General features: G+C 37.4%; 1 protein-coding gene across 6 annotated transcripts in view; it reads right to left on the reverse strand.

Annotated features, from left to right (window-relative positions):
• The window catches only part of LTBP1 (latent transforming growth factor beta binding protein 1), a 492924-nt gene that overhangs the window by 360911 nt on the left and 118044 nt on the right, over positions 1 to 13969 (reverse strand). The gene's annotated exons all lie outside the window — the stretch shown is intronic.

The raw sequence follows: 13969 nt of genomic DNA on the forward strand, positions 1-13969 counted from the left end.
AGATTGAGAATCACCTAATATGTACCTACTAGTTTATGTAATAATCCAGTAGACTGTACACTATCCCTAATTTTATAACAGAAGGCAGTCAAAAAGAAACAACTTCTTCATCTCCTGTTTGCTAAGATGCCTGAACTTTGAATCACCAGACTTGTGGCCAAGCAGTTATAAAGTTAGCAGGGCCACGGGTCATGGGCAAGGTTAGTGGATTTGATCATAGGCAAGATCCCTTGGGAGCTTAGAGGTTATTAAGAGCCAAATCACCAAAACATAACCCTGAAATTTTCTATAAAAGAGAAGACACTTTTTCATCTTACTGTAGTATGATTCCAATTAGTTATAACAAACAATAAGAAATGGCCCTCAAGTGTCAGAAGACCAGTGTGACAAATTTTCAATATGTTGGGAAGGATTCAAAAACAAGGTTTTAACTGTAGCCAGCTCTCTAGTTGACCTTGGAGTAAGTCAGTTAACCTTGGCCCCTGCACTGTGTGTGTTTGGGGGCATCATAAAGACAGTAGCTGCTTGCTCTATAATGGTCTCCATATTAGTTAGACTTTCTGAATTCAAACGATGTGCTTCTAGAATTCAGGATGCTAACTGATTGGTATTTTTCTAACTGACCAAGCCAACTTCATTGCAGGATCTGAGAAGCTGTGCTGGGGTCCCTGCTCAGTCATTATTATTTACAGAAATGTCACAGGAATGGGAATGAGCTCCACCCAAGCAAACAGAAGCGACCAGGAGCAAGGACTGGGCCAGGCTTTCAACACGGTGCTTCTGCCAGAGATCACCCCCTGGGCACTTTCCTATATACATTCCCTTCATGCTTTCAATTAGAAACATGTTTCAGTTTAACATCTGAGAACGATTTCCGGTTCTCCTCCCTCCCAAGGTGTACGGCAAATGTCTACTAATCTACCAAGAAATCTGCACGGAGCAGCTTGCAGAGGCTGGTACCTAAGTAGGTGGACGCCAAGGACTAAAATCATCCAACATGCCACTCGATGAGCCGAGGACCTGTCTTTAGGGGGATATAAATGGATTAGAGATGTAAGGGGGAGCCTTTTTTTTTTTTTAATTATTCAAGTTCTGCCTGTAGTAGTGGGGTAGGAAGGAGAGTAATAAAAGGAAACAAAAAATACCCCAAATTCACTATTAGCTACTGAAGAAAAAGAACATGTTCTATAACTGAAAGACTATACCATCCCCCTGCAGGAAAGTTTCAAAGAAGAACAAGAAGACAATTTTCTCTTCCACTGATGACACCCAGGCTCAGGCAGGATGCCCCCGGAACATGTAGATGAGCAGGGTGTGACTTGAACTGGGACACAGGTGACAGATGCCCTAACTGCCAAGACAAGCCCCTCATTTGACATGAAAGAGCAAAACTCAGGTCCTCCAATCTCACTACTTTCCTGCAGTATTTGGCCCCCACACGAGTGCTACTCACAGGGCAGGAAGATCGGTGGTTCTCAAAGTCAGTTCCCAGACCAACAGCAGCAGCACAGTGGGAACACTCTGGAAATACACATTCCTGACTGCCCAAGGACCGTCTAAATCTGAACCTGGATCCCAGCAATCTGTGAGTCCCCTCCAGGTGGTTTGGATGCACCTTTCCGTTTGAGAACCACTGACTACAATACTTGGAAACTTGATGGTCTTTCTCCAGCATGCTTTTAAGGATTTATACTTTTATAATTGCAAATTTAGTGTTTTCCCACTAGAATTGCTCTTATTTTATTAAATTCTTGTTTTATCGTACTCTTTTATTTTTAATACAAAAGAGGAAACACTTCCCCACTGACCAAATTCCTGGGATCTCTACGGGTCCCTTCCAAACGTCTATACAGCTGTCACCATTTACTTCATGGCCAATGCAAAAATTTGTAGGTATTTAGGAGAAAATTTATTATAACTAAGGTGTTGAACTCTAAAGACTATTATAAATGATATTACAGAAGTACTTTTAAAATGGGGTTTTTCCCTGTTAGTTGTTTCTGCATACGCCTGGCCAGCTGTGCTTCTATACAATCAGCAGAAGCTACATCAAGGTCTTATTGTAGGGCTGGGCACCAGTTCTCAGGCTCATACACATCTTAGCATCACCTGGGACATTTTTAAAACTCCCCAAACCAGGTCTAACACCAGACTGATTAAATCAGAATCTCGGGGAGGGGGAGAGGGGAGGGCAATAGACACTTTTTAAACTCTCAGATGATTGCAATGTGTAGATGAGTCTGAGAAGCAGTAGGTTAGGGAACAAAATCCTAACCCAAACCTGTTGATAGGTCTTCCTAAAATGCTGCTCTTTTAATCATTTCTTTCACCTTCATTCAAAAACTTTTAACCCATTTTTACTAACCATGGGATAATTTTAAGGTCCTATATCTGGACCCAAAACCCCTTTCCACCCTCACTTCTACTGGTTCACCCCTATGGAAGCTCCCCAGTCCTCTAGAATTCTCAGCTCCTTGTCTCTGCAGACAGGTGGCCTGCTCAGGAACACAGACCCCTCAATTCCAGTCCCCTTTTCTTCTCTGCTCTTCCCAAACACCTGCCCACTCCTACCAGGATCTTGGCACCATCTGAGTTCCTGGCCCATTTTTATCATTCATTTCCCATGTGCCATTGCACATTATTAATCATTTTTTAATACAGTTATCTCTTATTTACCAACTAGATTATTAAGTGGAGGTCAAGTAAATGGCAGGACGTTCTGTACCTAGGATAGGATGCTGAAATTCATAATGGTTGACTAATTCCAAACAATGCCAGGATTTCAAGGCATGGCCAAGCGAATGACAGTTGACAGCTTTTATTCCATTATATAATAATGTCTACACCTCCAAGACTTAGTTTGGATGGTACTCTAATGGAACAGTCTCCAATCCAAAGCACATGTTTTTCCAACAAAATTAATATTCAAATATACTCTGAAAATATACAAGGTCTGTAGTGAAATTTAACAGTAATATGATAGTTACTCGTTATAAAAACAGTTTCAAAAGCCCATTTCCAATGTGTTCTAGAAGAACTCTGAAGTGGGGCACAAACTGGTCAAGGACAAAGAAAAAAGAGCATCCTAACTGGCTGGTAGGAGCTGCGACAGGTTACCACACTTCAGTACAGAAGCGCCTTGAGGGAGTCAGCCTGAGAAGTTCAGCGCAGGAAAAGGAAAGAAAGAGCTTTGAGAGATGCTCAGTTTGTGGACACGAACAAGAAAGGAAGGGGAAAGTCCAACAATTGACGTAGGGGACAATCCTAGGCCAGGACATCTGCTCGAGAAATCAGTGAATTTATCCTCCCGCTCCCCTCCTCTCTTCCAAACACAAAGCAATCGTAAAATGATATTTTTACGTTAAAAAAGATCATTTCTTCTCCTGGTCATGATGGAATAACTGTCGCCAAACAAGTCTTCTTGTCATAAACAACAAGACAGCTGGATGGAAGATGTAAAACAACTGTTTGTAACTCTGGACACCCAGCCGCGCAAGACTGAGTCCTAAGAGAAAAGAATCCACCAGATGTAGGAGAGCACTCTGTGGACCACAGAACCAGGTGGAGCCCTAAACGGCTTCACTCAGCTGAGGAGACAAAGACCTGCCTCTGGAGGCTGAGCAGCTGGAATTGCAGGGCTGACTGCTGGGGAGAAGAGACCTGCACACAGAGGCAGAGGCAGCCGGACACCTGCCAAGGATCTCCATGAGTCTGCCTGATTCCAAGCTGCACAGGTACCAGGTGAGGTCCAGCAACTACGACCCAGGACCTATAGCTGCAAATTCCCAGAGCTACTCCAGGGCACAGAGCCGGGCCTAAGCAGCTGGGGTCATGACATTTAGGAGAGGCCCCAGAATTAAACTCCTTTCCAAAGCAATTATTTCAAAATCAGCAAGAAAATGAACAGGCAAAATTATAATTATGAATACAGGGGTAAAATATCTACATAAAATATTAGTAAATCAGATGTATTGATATCTAAGAAACAGAAAAGCAAGCAGAATTAGTTCCAGAAATACAAATCTGGCTCTAACCTTAGCAAACAGAGCAGTGAAATTCCCCAAGCAGATGAGGGGCTGGGGTTGTGGCTCAGTGGCAGAGCACTTGCCTAGCACATGTGAGGCATTGGATTGGAGCCTCAGCACCACATAAAAATAAACAAATAAAATAAAGGTATCGTGTCCATCTACAACTAAAAATATTAAAAAAAAAAAAAAAAAAAAAAAAAGCAGTGAGAATTCAACTCAAGGAATGCAGAAAAAGCTTCCAAAAAATTCATCACTTATTCATGACAACAAATAAGGACTATGAGTCAACTATGCATACAAAGGGATTTCCTTACTCTGGTAAACAGTATCTACAGCAAACCCCACAACAAACAGCAAACCAAAACCCACAGCAAATATTATAAAGTGGAGAAGAATCCCTGTCAAAGTTGGAAACAAATCGAAATACTCATAATAACCTCTAACAGTCTAGGTGGCATTTTAGGTCCCAGGCAATGGGACAAGGAAAATAAAAGCTCTAAGTACTAAGGAAGAGACAAATATACCCTTAGGCGTAGATCTCCAAATTTTCTGCATAGATCTTACAATAAGATTCTACAAACAATAATAGCGGAGTTAAAAAAAAAAGGGGGGGGGGGTGTCAGAAAGGTTCCCATCTACTAGATTAGCCTAGAAAAATTAATATTATTCCCACAACAAAGAATATGCAATTAAATAAATGTAGTGGGGAAAAAGACACCATTTCGAAGGACAACACTAATTAAAGGTAGCTAATATAAATCTAACAAAAGATATACAAGACTTTTGAAAGAAATTACAAAACATTTAAGGACCAAAAACACTGAATAAATACCAAAATATAGTATACATACATTATAAGATTTAATTCTGATAGACGCAAGTCTTTCCAAATCTTTCTATAAATTTGATGTTGTCCCAATTAAAATCTTAATAACTTTCTCAGAAAAATTGACAAGCCAATCATAAAATTAATAATAGCACACTGACAGGCCAAAGATGATCAAAACAATACTAAAAAAAAAAAAAAAAAATACTAAAAAAAGGACCAGGGGGAAATCTGCCCTACCAAATATTAAGATCTATTGTGAAGTTAAAATAATGAAATTTAATAAAGATCTTAGAAATACACTCAAATACATATGAAGTCTTGGGAAATGATAGAGGAGATAATAGCAAGGGAAATTATAGGAAAAGGGAAATGGTATTGGAAAAGAAAGAGTCATTAACCTAAAAGAATTAATAACAAATGAAAAGAATGCATTGAAAAGATTTAAAATTAGATCACTACCTTATATCTCACACAAGCATACACATACCAGGCTTTGGAAAGAAAATATGAGAGAATATCCTCATGATTTGAGATAAGGAAGAATTTCATGTAACCAGATATGTCAAGAATTCCTATGAGTCAACAGGAAAACAGTAAACACTGGAAAAACAGACGCAGAGCGTGAAATAGCCAGGCACACGTGATGCAATCTGAGCGTCAAATAAACATGAAGAGATGCTCAACTTCAGTCATCAGAGAACCGCAAATCAAACAACACTGAGACAAAATCCCACCTTGAAGAGACTGGCAAAAAGTCTGTTACCATCGTGTGTTAGCAAAGATGTAGGGAAATGGGAACATTTATGTGCTACTATATCCACCTCTGTGAAAAGCAAGGTGACAGAATCTAGTAACTATCATGTGAAACTGTCAATTTCAATTCTCCACTGACGTGTGCTCAAGAAGACATAACCCAGAAATGTTCACCTGGATACAATGATGAATATGGGCACTGGTCAGTGAAAACATGAACGAACCGTCGTACATTCCCACAGTAGTTAAAATCGTGATCCAGATCTGTACCAAGCAACATGGATGGATCCTGACAATAATGCTGCCTGAGGAAAGAAAATTACAGCATGCTACTTTATAATACTATTCTTTATATGATAATAACTGCCCTCACCCATTTTAAAACAATACCCTGTGTTTTTACAAATATATATGAAATCAACAAAAGAATAAAATATATGTACTGAAGTTGCTAAGTTTATGTCAGTCATCATCTCTGGGAAGGTAGCAAAGTGATGCGACAGAAGAAAAGATGAAACTTTATAAGAATATTTGTTTCTTTAAAAAAAATCGGTAGCAGATAAGAAGACATATTAACAGTTGGTTAATATGTCTTCTATGATATCTTTTGTACTTTCCAAATTTTCAAAATAAATTTTTTTTTTTTTTTAAGTAATCAAATAAAAAGCTAACTGGAAAGGGAAGAGAGTTAAACTCTGTCCCCTGATCACAGGGTGAAGGTGAGATGATGCAATGGGGTCAGGTGAAAGTGCCACCAAGACAATGCATCCACAGGGCTTGCAGAAAAACACAGACATCAAGACCTGGGTGAGCAGGTTCAGCAAAATCCTACTCCATCCTGATTTGCTGGCTGGTCTTAGGAAAACATTCTTTCATCATTTGAAAGTCAAAATTGAGTAAATTCTTTATTTTTTGCCCCAAGTGGTAAACAGTCTCAGATTTCTTCCCCATTTGAATCTACTCCAGTTTGACAAGTTGATCTTAAAGTTGTTTAAACGTTCAGCGACTGTATTTTTAGGAAGCAACCCATGCCCTGCGAAGCTCAGCCTCCATCGCTCCTAATTCTAAAAACGTAACACCCGGTTATATTTAAAACTCATTCCAGCCCACACAGAGCAAACAGAGTGACTCTCTGCCCCTCGCCTTTCTCCAAACAAGTTGCAGCATGTCTGCCACATGCGTCCCGGGGCGAAATGTGAGTCGAGCTGTGTCTTCCATGATCAGAGACAGCAGGTGAGAAACAGCTCTGCTGCGGGTGTCTTCACAGAAATGCCCAGCTGCCCTTTGAAGTTACTCAATAACAAGAAAGTGATATCAGATCACAGGAGACAGAGCATGAGGTCACACAATTGCATCTACCCTTAACTGTCCGCTCCTGGTAGCAAATCCAAATAAATGCTGTACTTGTGCTGTAAATGTCTCTGGGTCAGCTTCCTCCAAAACCCCTATGGAGAAAAACAATACTACCAAAATATCACAATGCCTTTTCCATCCAGTCTTCTGGAATAACGAAGAATTCCACATTTCTGGATTTTCTAGATAGGCTAACGATGCCCATCAAGCACCGATGCACTGAATAACCTTTATGGGGTTTTCGATCCTTATGAAAAGCCATTTGAAATACTGTAGGGGCATGGGGGGTGTTGCGGGGTATTTGCTTTCGTTGTTCTCTTCCTCTAAATCAGACTTGCTGCCACTTTTTCCTCTACCTTTTGCTTTTCTAATCTACAGTAACGACTTCACCAAGCAAAGGGTTGAGCACAGCATGAATTAGGTAGAATACACATCACAAAGGTCATATGCAGGAACTCCCCGGCTCTATTCAGATGGAGCCTTTGTGTCAAGTGCTCAGCCCCATATGCCTAATGCCCCAAGATCTGTGTTCTGGAAGACTGAGGTTCTCTTGGCCTGAGCTCAGCAGGATTTTACCATGTGATTTAATTTAAAATAGGCAGTCAGCTGGGACCAAACAAGATGCCATCAACAACTGTAAAATCACTCACAGAATATAACGTAATTAAATCATGTTATGTAATGAAAAACAACCAGCAATATTTCTGGATTCTGTTTCTGGTCTTATTACTACCATTTTACAAAGTTTCCTTTTTTTTTATGTCACAGAAGCTCAGTGAAGAAAAAAAAAAAAAAAAGTTAAAGATCTACAGTTAAGACTACATAAACATTGAATTTTAATTGAAAAATAGCAAAACTAAGAAGGGAAAAAAAAAAACCAGAAAAAGAATTTTTCACAAAGTGCTCTTCCATAGAAGAAAATTAATAAAAGTTGTCTTAACAAAAAAAGATCAAAATCAAAAAAGAAAAATGGACAAAAAAGGGAATTAAAATAGAGGAAATCTCAACTGGTAAATAAATAAGTGGAGTAATGTCCACATTAATGAAACCATCAAAAGAAATACAATCTAAAGCAAGAAGATACATTATGACTACTTAATGTTTTAAGAAAACATGTAAAAATATTAATACCAATTGCTACAAAGGTGGGAGTAAAATGAAAGCAGTTTAACAATATGCTCCTGATATTTCAGCAGCCTAATTTCTAGAAATGCATCCCAGTAATTAAAAAGGAAACAACTAAGTACACACATAGGTCCAGGTCTTCGCAGCAGTGTTATTTGTACCAAAAAAAAAATAATAATAATAATAATAATATATATAAATATATTATAAAGAATCACATAGAGCAAAATATGGTGTTTTATAGCCATTCAAAATTAAAATTACAAACTAATACACTGTGAATGAAAACACTTGCTGTCTCACCATGCATTCGTTCATTCACTCATTCAGCACCTCCTCTTAGGTTAATTAATTTGGCCAGAGGATGCCTCTGCACTTGAGTCCTTACTTAACAACCTGTACCTTATCGTACTACAAGTTGAACATCTTTTTTTTAATTTTTTAATTTGTTTTAACTAGTTATACATGACAGTAGAATGCACTTTATACATCATATATAATGGAGTATAACTTCTCATTCTTCTGGCTATACACAATATATAATCCCACAGGTCTTATATATGCACATATAGTAATAATGTCTGATTTATTCTACTATACTTTCTATCCTCATACTCCCTCCCCTCCCTTCAATCCCTTCCACCTAATCTAAAGTAACTCTATTCTTCCCTACCCACCCCCACTGTGGATCAGCATCCAAATATCAGAGAAAACATTCAGCTTTTGGTTTTGGGGTATTGGCTTATTTCATTTAGCATGATAGTCTCTAGCTCCATCCATTTATTGGTAAATGCCATAATTTCATTCTTCTTTAAGGCTGAGTAATATTCCATCATATAAATATCACATTTTTTAAAATTTATTCATCTGTTGAAGGGCACCTAGGTTGGTTCCAATGCTAGCTATTGTGAATTGAACTGCTATAAACATTAATGTGACTACATCACTGTAATATGCTGATTTTAAGCCCTTCGGGTATAAACTGAGAAGTGGGATAACTGGGTCAAATGGTGGTTCCGTTCCAAGTTTTCTGAGGAATCTCCATACCACTTTCCATAATGGCTGCACCACTCAGCATTCCCACCAGCAATATATGAGTGTACCTTTTTCCCACATTCTCGCCAACGTTTATTGTTGCTTATATTCTTGAAAATTGCCATTCTGACTGGGGTGAGATGAAATCTTAGAGTAGTTTTGATTTGCATTTCTCTAATTGCTAAAGATGTCGAACATTTTTCTTACATTTGATGATAAATTCTATTTCTTCTTCTGAGAAGTGTCTGTTCAGTTCCTTAGCCCATTTATTGACTGGGTTATTTATTGTTGGGCTTTTTGGTTTTTTGTTTTGTTTTGTGCATGTTAAATTTGAGTTCTTTATTTATCCTGGAGATATATAATATAATGCTCTATCTGAAGTGCATGTGGTAAAGATTTTCTCCCATTCTGTATGTTCTCCTCTTCACATTATTGTTTTCTTTGCTGAGAAGAAGCTTTTCAGTTTGAATCTGTTCCATTTATTGATTCTTGATTTTACTTCTTGCGCATTTGCAGTCTTGTTAAGGAAGTCTGGTCCGAAGCCAACATGGTGAAGATATGGGCCTACTTTTTCTTCTTTTAGGTCTCTGTTCTAGTGCCTAAGTCTTTCATCCACTTTGAGTTGAGTTTCATGCAGAGTGAGAGACAGGGGTTTAATTTCATTTTGTTACAAAGAGCTTTCCAATTTTCCCAGCACTATTTATTGAATATGCTATCTTTTCTTCAGTGAATATTTTTGGTGTCCTTGTCTCCTATGGGATAACTGTATTTAGGTGGGTTTGTCTCTGTGTTTTCTATTTTGTACCATTCGTCTACATGTCTGTTTTGGTGCCAATACCATGTCATTTTTGTTACCAATGCTCTGTAGTATAGTTTGAGGTCTGGTATTGTGATGCCTCCTGCTTCACTTTTCTTGTTAAGGATTGCTTTGGCTATTCTGGGTTTTTTATTTTTCCAAATGAATTTCATGACTGACTTTTCTAGTTCCATGAAGAATGTCATTGGGATTTGAATTGGAAATGCATTAAATCTGTATAACACTTGTAGTAGTATGACCATTTTGACAACATTAATTCTGCCTATCCAGGAGCATGGGAGGTCTTTCCATCTTCTAAGGTCTTCTTCAATTTCTTTCTGGAGTGTTCTGTAGTTTTCACTGTAGAGGTCTTTTACCTCTTTTGTTAGATTGATTCCCAAGTTGTTTTGTTTTTGCTTTGTTTGTTTTGTTGAGTTATTGTGAATGGGGTAGTTTCTCTAATTTCTCTTTCAGTAGATTTGTCACTGATGTATAGGAAATCAATAAATGTAATTCATCACATCAATAGACTTAAAAACAAGAATCATATGATCATTTCAATAGACACAGAAAAAGCATTTGACAAAATACAGCACCCCTTCATGTTCAAAACACTAGAAAAACTAGATTTATATAAAAACTAGATTTTATAACCTAAAATCTAGGTTAGCTGAATCTATGAGTTTTAGAAGTTTTCTGATGGAATACTTTGGCTCTTCTAAATATAGAATCGTGTCATCAGTGAATAGTGATAGTTTGAGTTCTTCTTTTCCTATTCATATCCCTTTAATTTCCTTCTCCTGTTTAATTGCTCTGGCTAGAGTTTCAAGGATGTTTGTTAAATAGAAGTGGTAAAAGAGGGCATCCTTGTCTTGTTCCATTTTTTAAAGGGAATATGCTTCAATTTTTCTCTATTTAGAATGATGTCGGCCTTGGGTTTAGCATAGATAGCATTTACAATGTTGATGTATGCTCCTACTATCCCTAGTTTTTCTAGTGTTTTGAACATGAAGGGGTGTTGGGGGCTGTGCCATGTTGATCACATCGGCAGCGAGGAGGTTAATTGACATAAGCACACTCAGGTGATTTTCTCGTCCACGCACACAATGTATGTGCATGTGTTCTCGAGCACTAATTGCCTGCTCTGAGCGTCTCGCCTAATCTTTGCGTAAGAGGTGTGGCCCTGCTCTCCGCCTCCTGGAGGTGATATAAGCGTAGGCGGAGTGAGACAGACAGCAGCAGCCATTAGCAGAAAAGCAGTAGAAGAAGACACACCCGGGGCAGCAGCCAGAGAGAAGAAGACACAAAAAAGCAGCTAGGAAACGCGGCGGCAGCTAGCAGGCATAGCAAGTCTCTCTTCCTCTAAGCTCTAAGCAAAGCCTGTCCTTCTCTCAAAGTCTCTCTTAAGCAATCTCTTTCTCTCTGATAAGCAAAGTCTCTCTCTCTCTCCTCTCAAAGCAAGTAAACCTCATTTCCTCTATCCTCTATAAACAAACAAGCAAGAAAGCAGTGCACTAAAGAGAAAGATAGAAGTGCCTCAGTTTCCACTCCACCACCCATAAGACCCGTGCAAGTTGTTGCTGCAAGCGGTGACAAATATCCACGGATTTTGGAACCACAAAGAGCCAGCGACAAAGGGGTGCTGTATTTTATCAAATGCTTTTTCTGCATCTCTTGAGATGATCATATGATTCTGGTTTTTAAGTCTACTGCTGTAATGAATTACATTTATTGATTTCCATATGTTGAACCAACTTTGCATCCCTGGGATGAACCCCTTTTGATAAAGGTATACTATCTTTTTTATTATTTTTTTTTTGTTCTATTTAGTTATACATGACAGCAGAATGCATTTTGATTCATTATACACAAATGGAGTACAACTTTTTATTTCTCTAGTACATCAAACAAACCCTTCTCAATTTCAGGAATCAAATAGACCACAACACAATAATACTGAGTGACTTCTCTCACCACTGGATAGATCTTCCAAACAAAACTATGTACATGTATGATTACACAAATGGTATGAATCTACATCGTGCACAACCATAGAAATGAAATGATGTACCCCATTTGTGAACAATAAATCAAAATGCAGTTTGTAAAAATAAAAAAAAGAAATAAATAAAAACTGAACAAAGAAATCACAGAACTCAATAATATAATCAATAATTTAGACTTAATGGAATATAGAGACTATTCCATCCATCAACAAGTGAATACACTTTTTCTAGAAGCACATGGATTCTTTAAAATAGACCATAGGTTACACCACAAATGTTAGCAAACACAAAAAATTAAGATACTACCTTGTATTCTATCAGATTGTAATGGAATGAAATTAGAAATTGATGATAAAGAATAGAAACCACTCCAACACCTGGCCACTAAAAATACGCTGTTGAATGCAGCATGAATAATAGAAGACATCAGGGAGGAAATTAAAAAAATTCTAGAGGTAAATGAGAACACCTATACTATATATCAAAACTATCTTTTTAATATGTTTTTTATGCAATTTGCCAGAATTTTGTTGAGAATTTTTGCATCTATGTTCATCAGGGATATTGGTTTGAAGTTTTCTTCCCTTGATGCGTCTTTGTCTGGTTTTGGTATCAGGGTGATATTAGCCTCATAAATGAGTTTGGAAGTGTTCCCTCCTTTTCTATTTCATGGAATTCTTTGAGGAGTATTGGTGATAATTTTTCTTTGGAGGTCTTGTAGAACTCGGCTGAGAATCTGTCTGGTCCTAGGCTTTTCTTAATTGGTAGGCCTTTAATGGCATTTTATATTTCATTACTTATAATTGATCAGTTTAAATCATGTATGTCCTCCTGACTCAGTTTGGTTAGGTCATATGTCTCTAGAAATTTGTCAGTGTCTTCAAAGTTTTCTGTTTTATTGGAGTCTAGATTTTCAACAGTTTCTAATTATCTTCTGTATTTTAGTCGTGCCCTTTGTGATATTTTCTTTTTCAGCACATATTTTAGTAATTTGAGTTTCTCTCTTTTTCGCCTCATTAATGTGTCTAGGGGTTTATCAATTTTGTATATTTCTTCAAAGAATCAACTTTTTGTTCTGTCAATTTTTTGAATTGTTTCTTTTGTTTCAATTTCATTGATTTTAGCTCTGATTTTAATTATTTCCACTCTTCTGTTTTTGGTGTTGATTTGTTCTTTTTCCAGGGCTTTGAGTTGTAATGTTAGGCCATTTATTTCTTGACTTTTTATTCTTTTAATGAATGAGCTCAATGCAATGAACCTTCCTCTTAGTACTGCCTTCATGGTGTCCCAGAGATTTTGATATGTTGTATCACTATTCTCATTTATCACTAAGGATTTCTTCTGTTATTCATTCATCATTTAATAGCATATTATTTAGTCTCCAGGTTTTACAGTACCTCTATTTTTTATTCTATCATTGATTTCTAATTTTATTCCATTATGATCTGATAGGATGCAGGATATTATCTCTTTTTTGTTTGTTTTGTTTTGTTTTGTACTTGCTAAGAGTTGCTTTGTTGGTATAACATATGGTCTATTTTAGAGAAGGATCTGTGTGCTGCTGAGAAGAAAGTGTATTCACTCCTTGATGAATGAAATATTCTATATATGTCTATAAAGTCTAAATTATTGGTTGTATTATTTAGATCTAGAGTTTCTTTGTTTAGTTTTTATTTAGAAGATCTATCCAGTAGTGAAAGAGGTGTGTTAAAGACACCCAGTATTACTGTGTTGTTGTCCATTTGATTCATGAATTTGAGAAGGATTTGTTTGATATACATAGATGCTCCATTGTTTGGAGCATAAAGATTTATGATTGTTATGTCTTGTTGATGTATAATTGCCTTAAGCAGTATGAAATGTCCTTCTTTGTCCCTTCTGATTAACTTTGGTTTGAAGTCTACTTTATCTGATATGAGGATAAAAATCCCTGCCTGTGTGCACAATCCATATGAGTAATATGTTTTTTCCCATCTTTTCACCTTCAATCTTTGCCTATGAGATGAGTCTCTTGGAGGCAGCATATTGTTGGGTCTTGTTTTAA

Source organism: Sciurus vulgaris (genome assembly GCF_902686455.1).
Source record: "Sciurus vulgaris genome assembly, chromosome: 14".
Classification (NCBI taxonomy): Eukaryota; Metazoa; Chordata; class Mammalia; order Rodentia; family Sciuridae; genus Sciurus; species Sciurus vulgaris.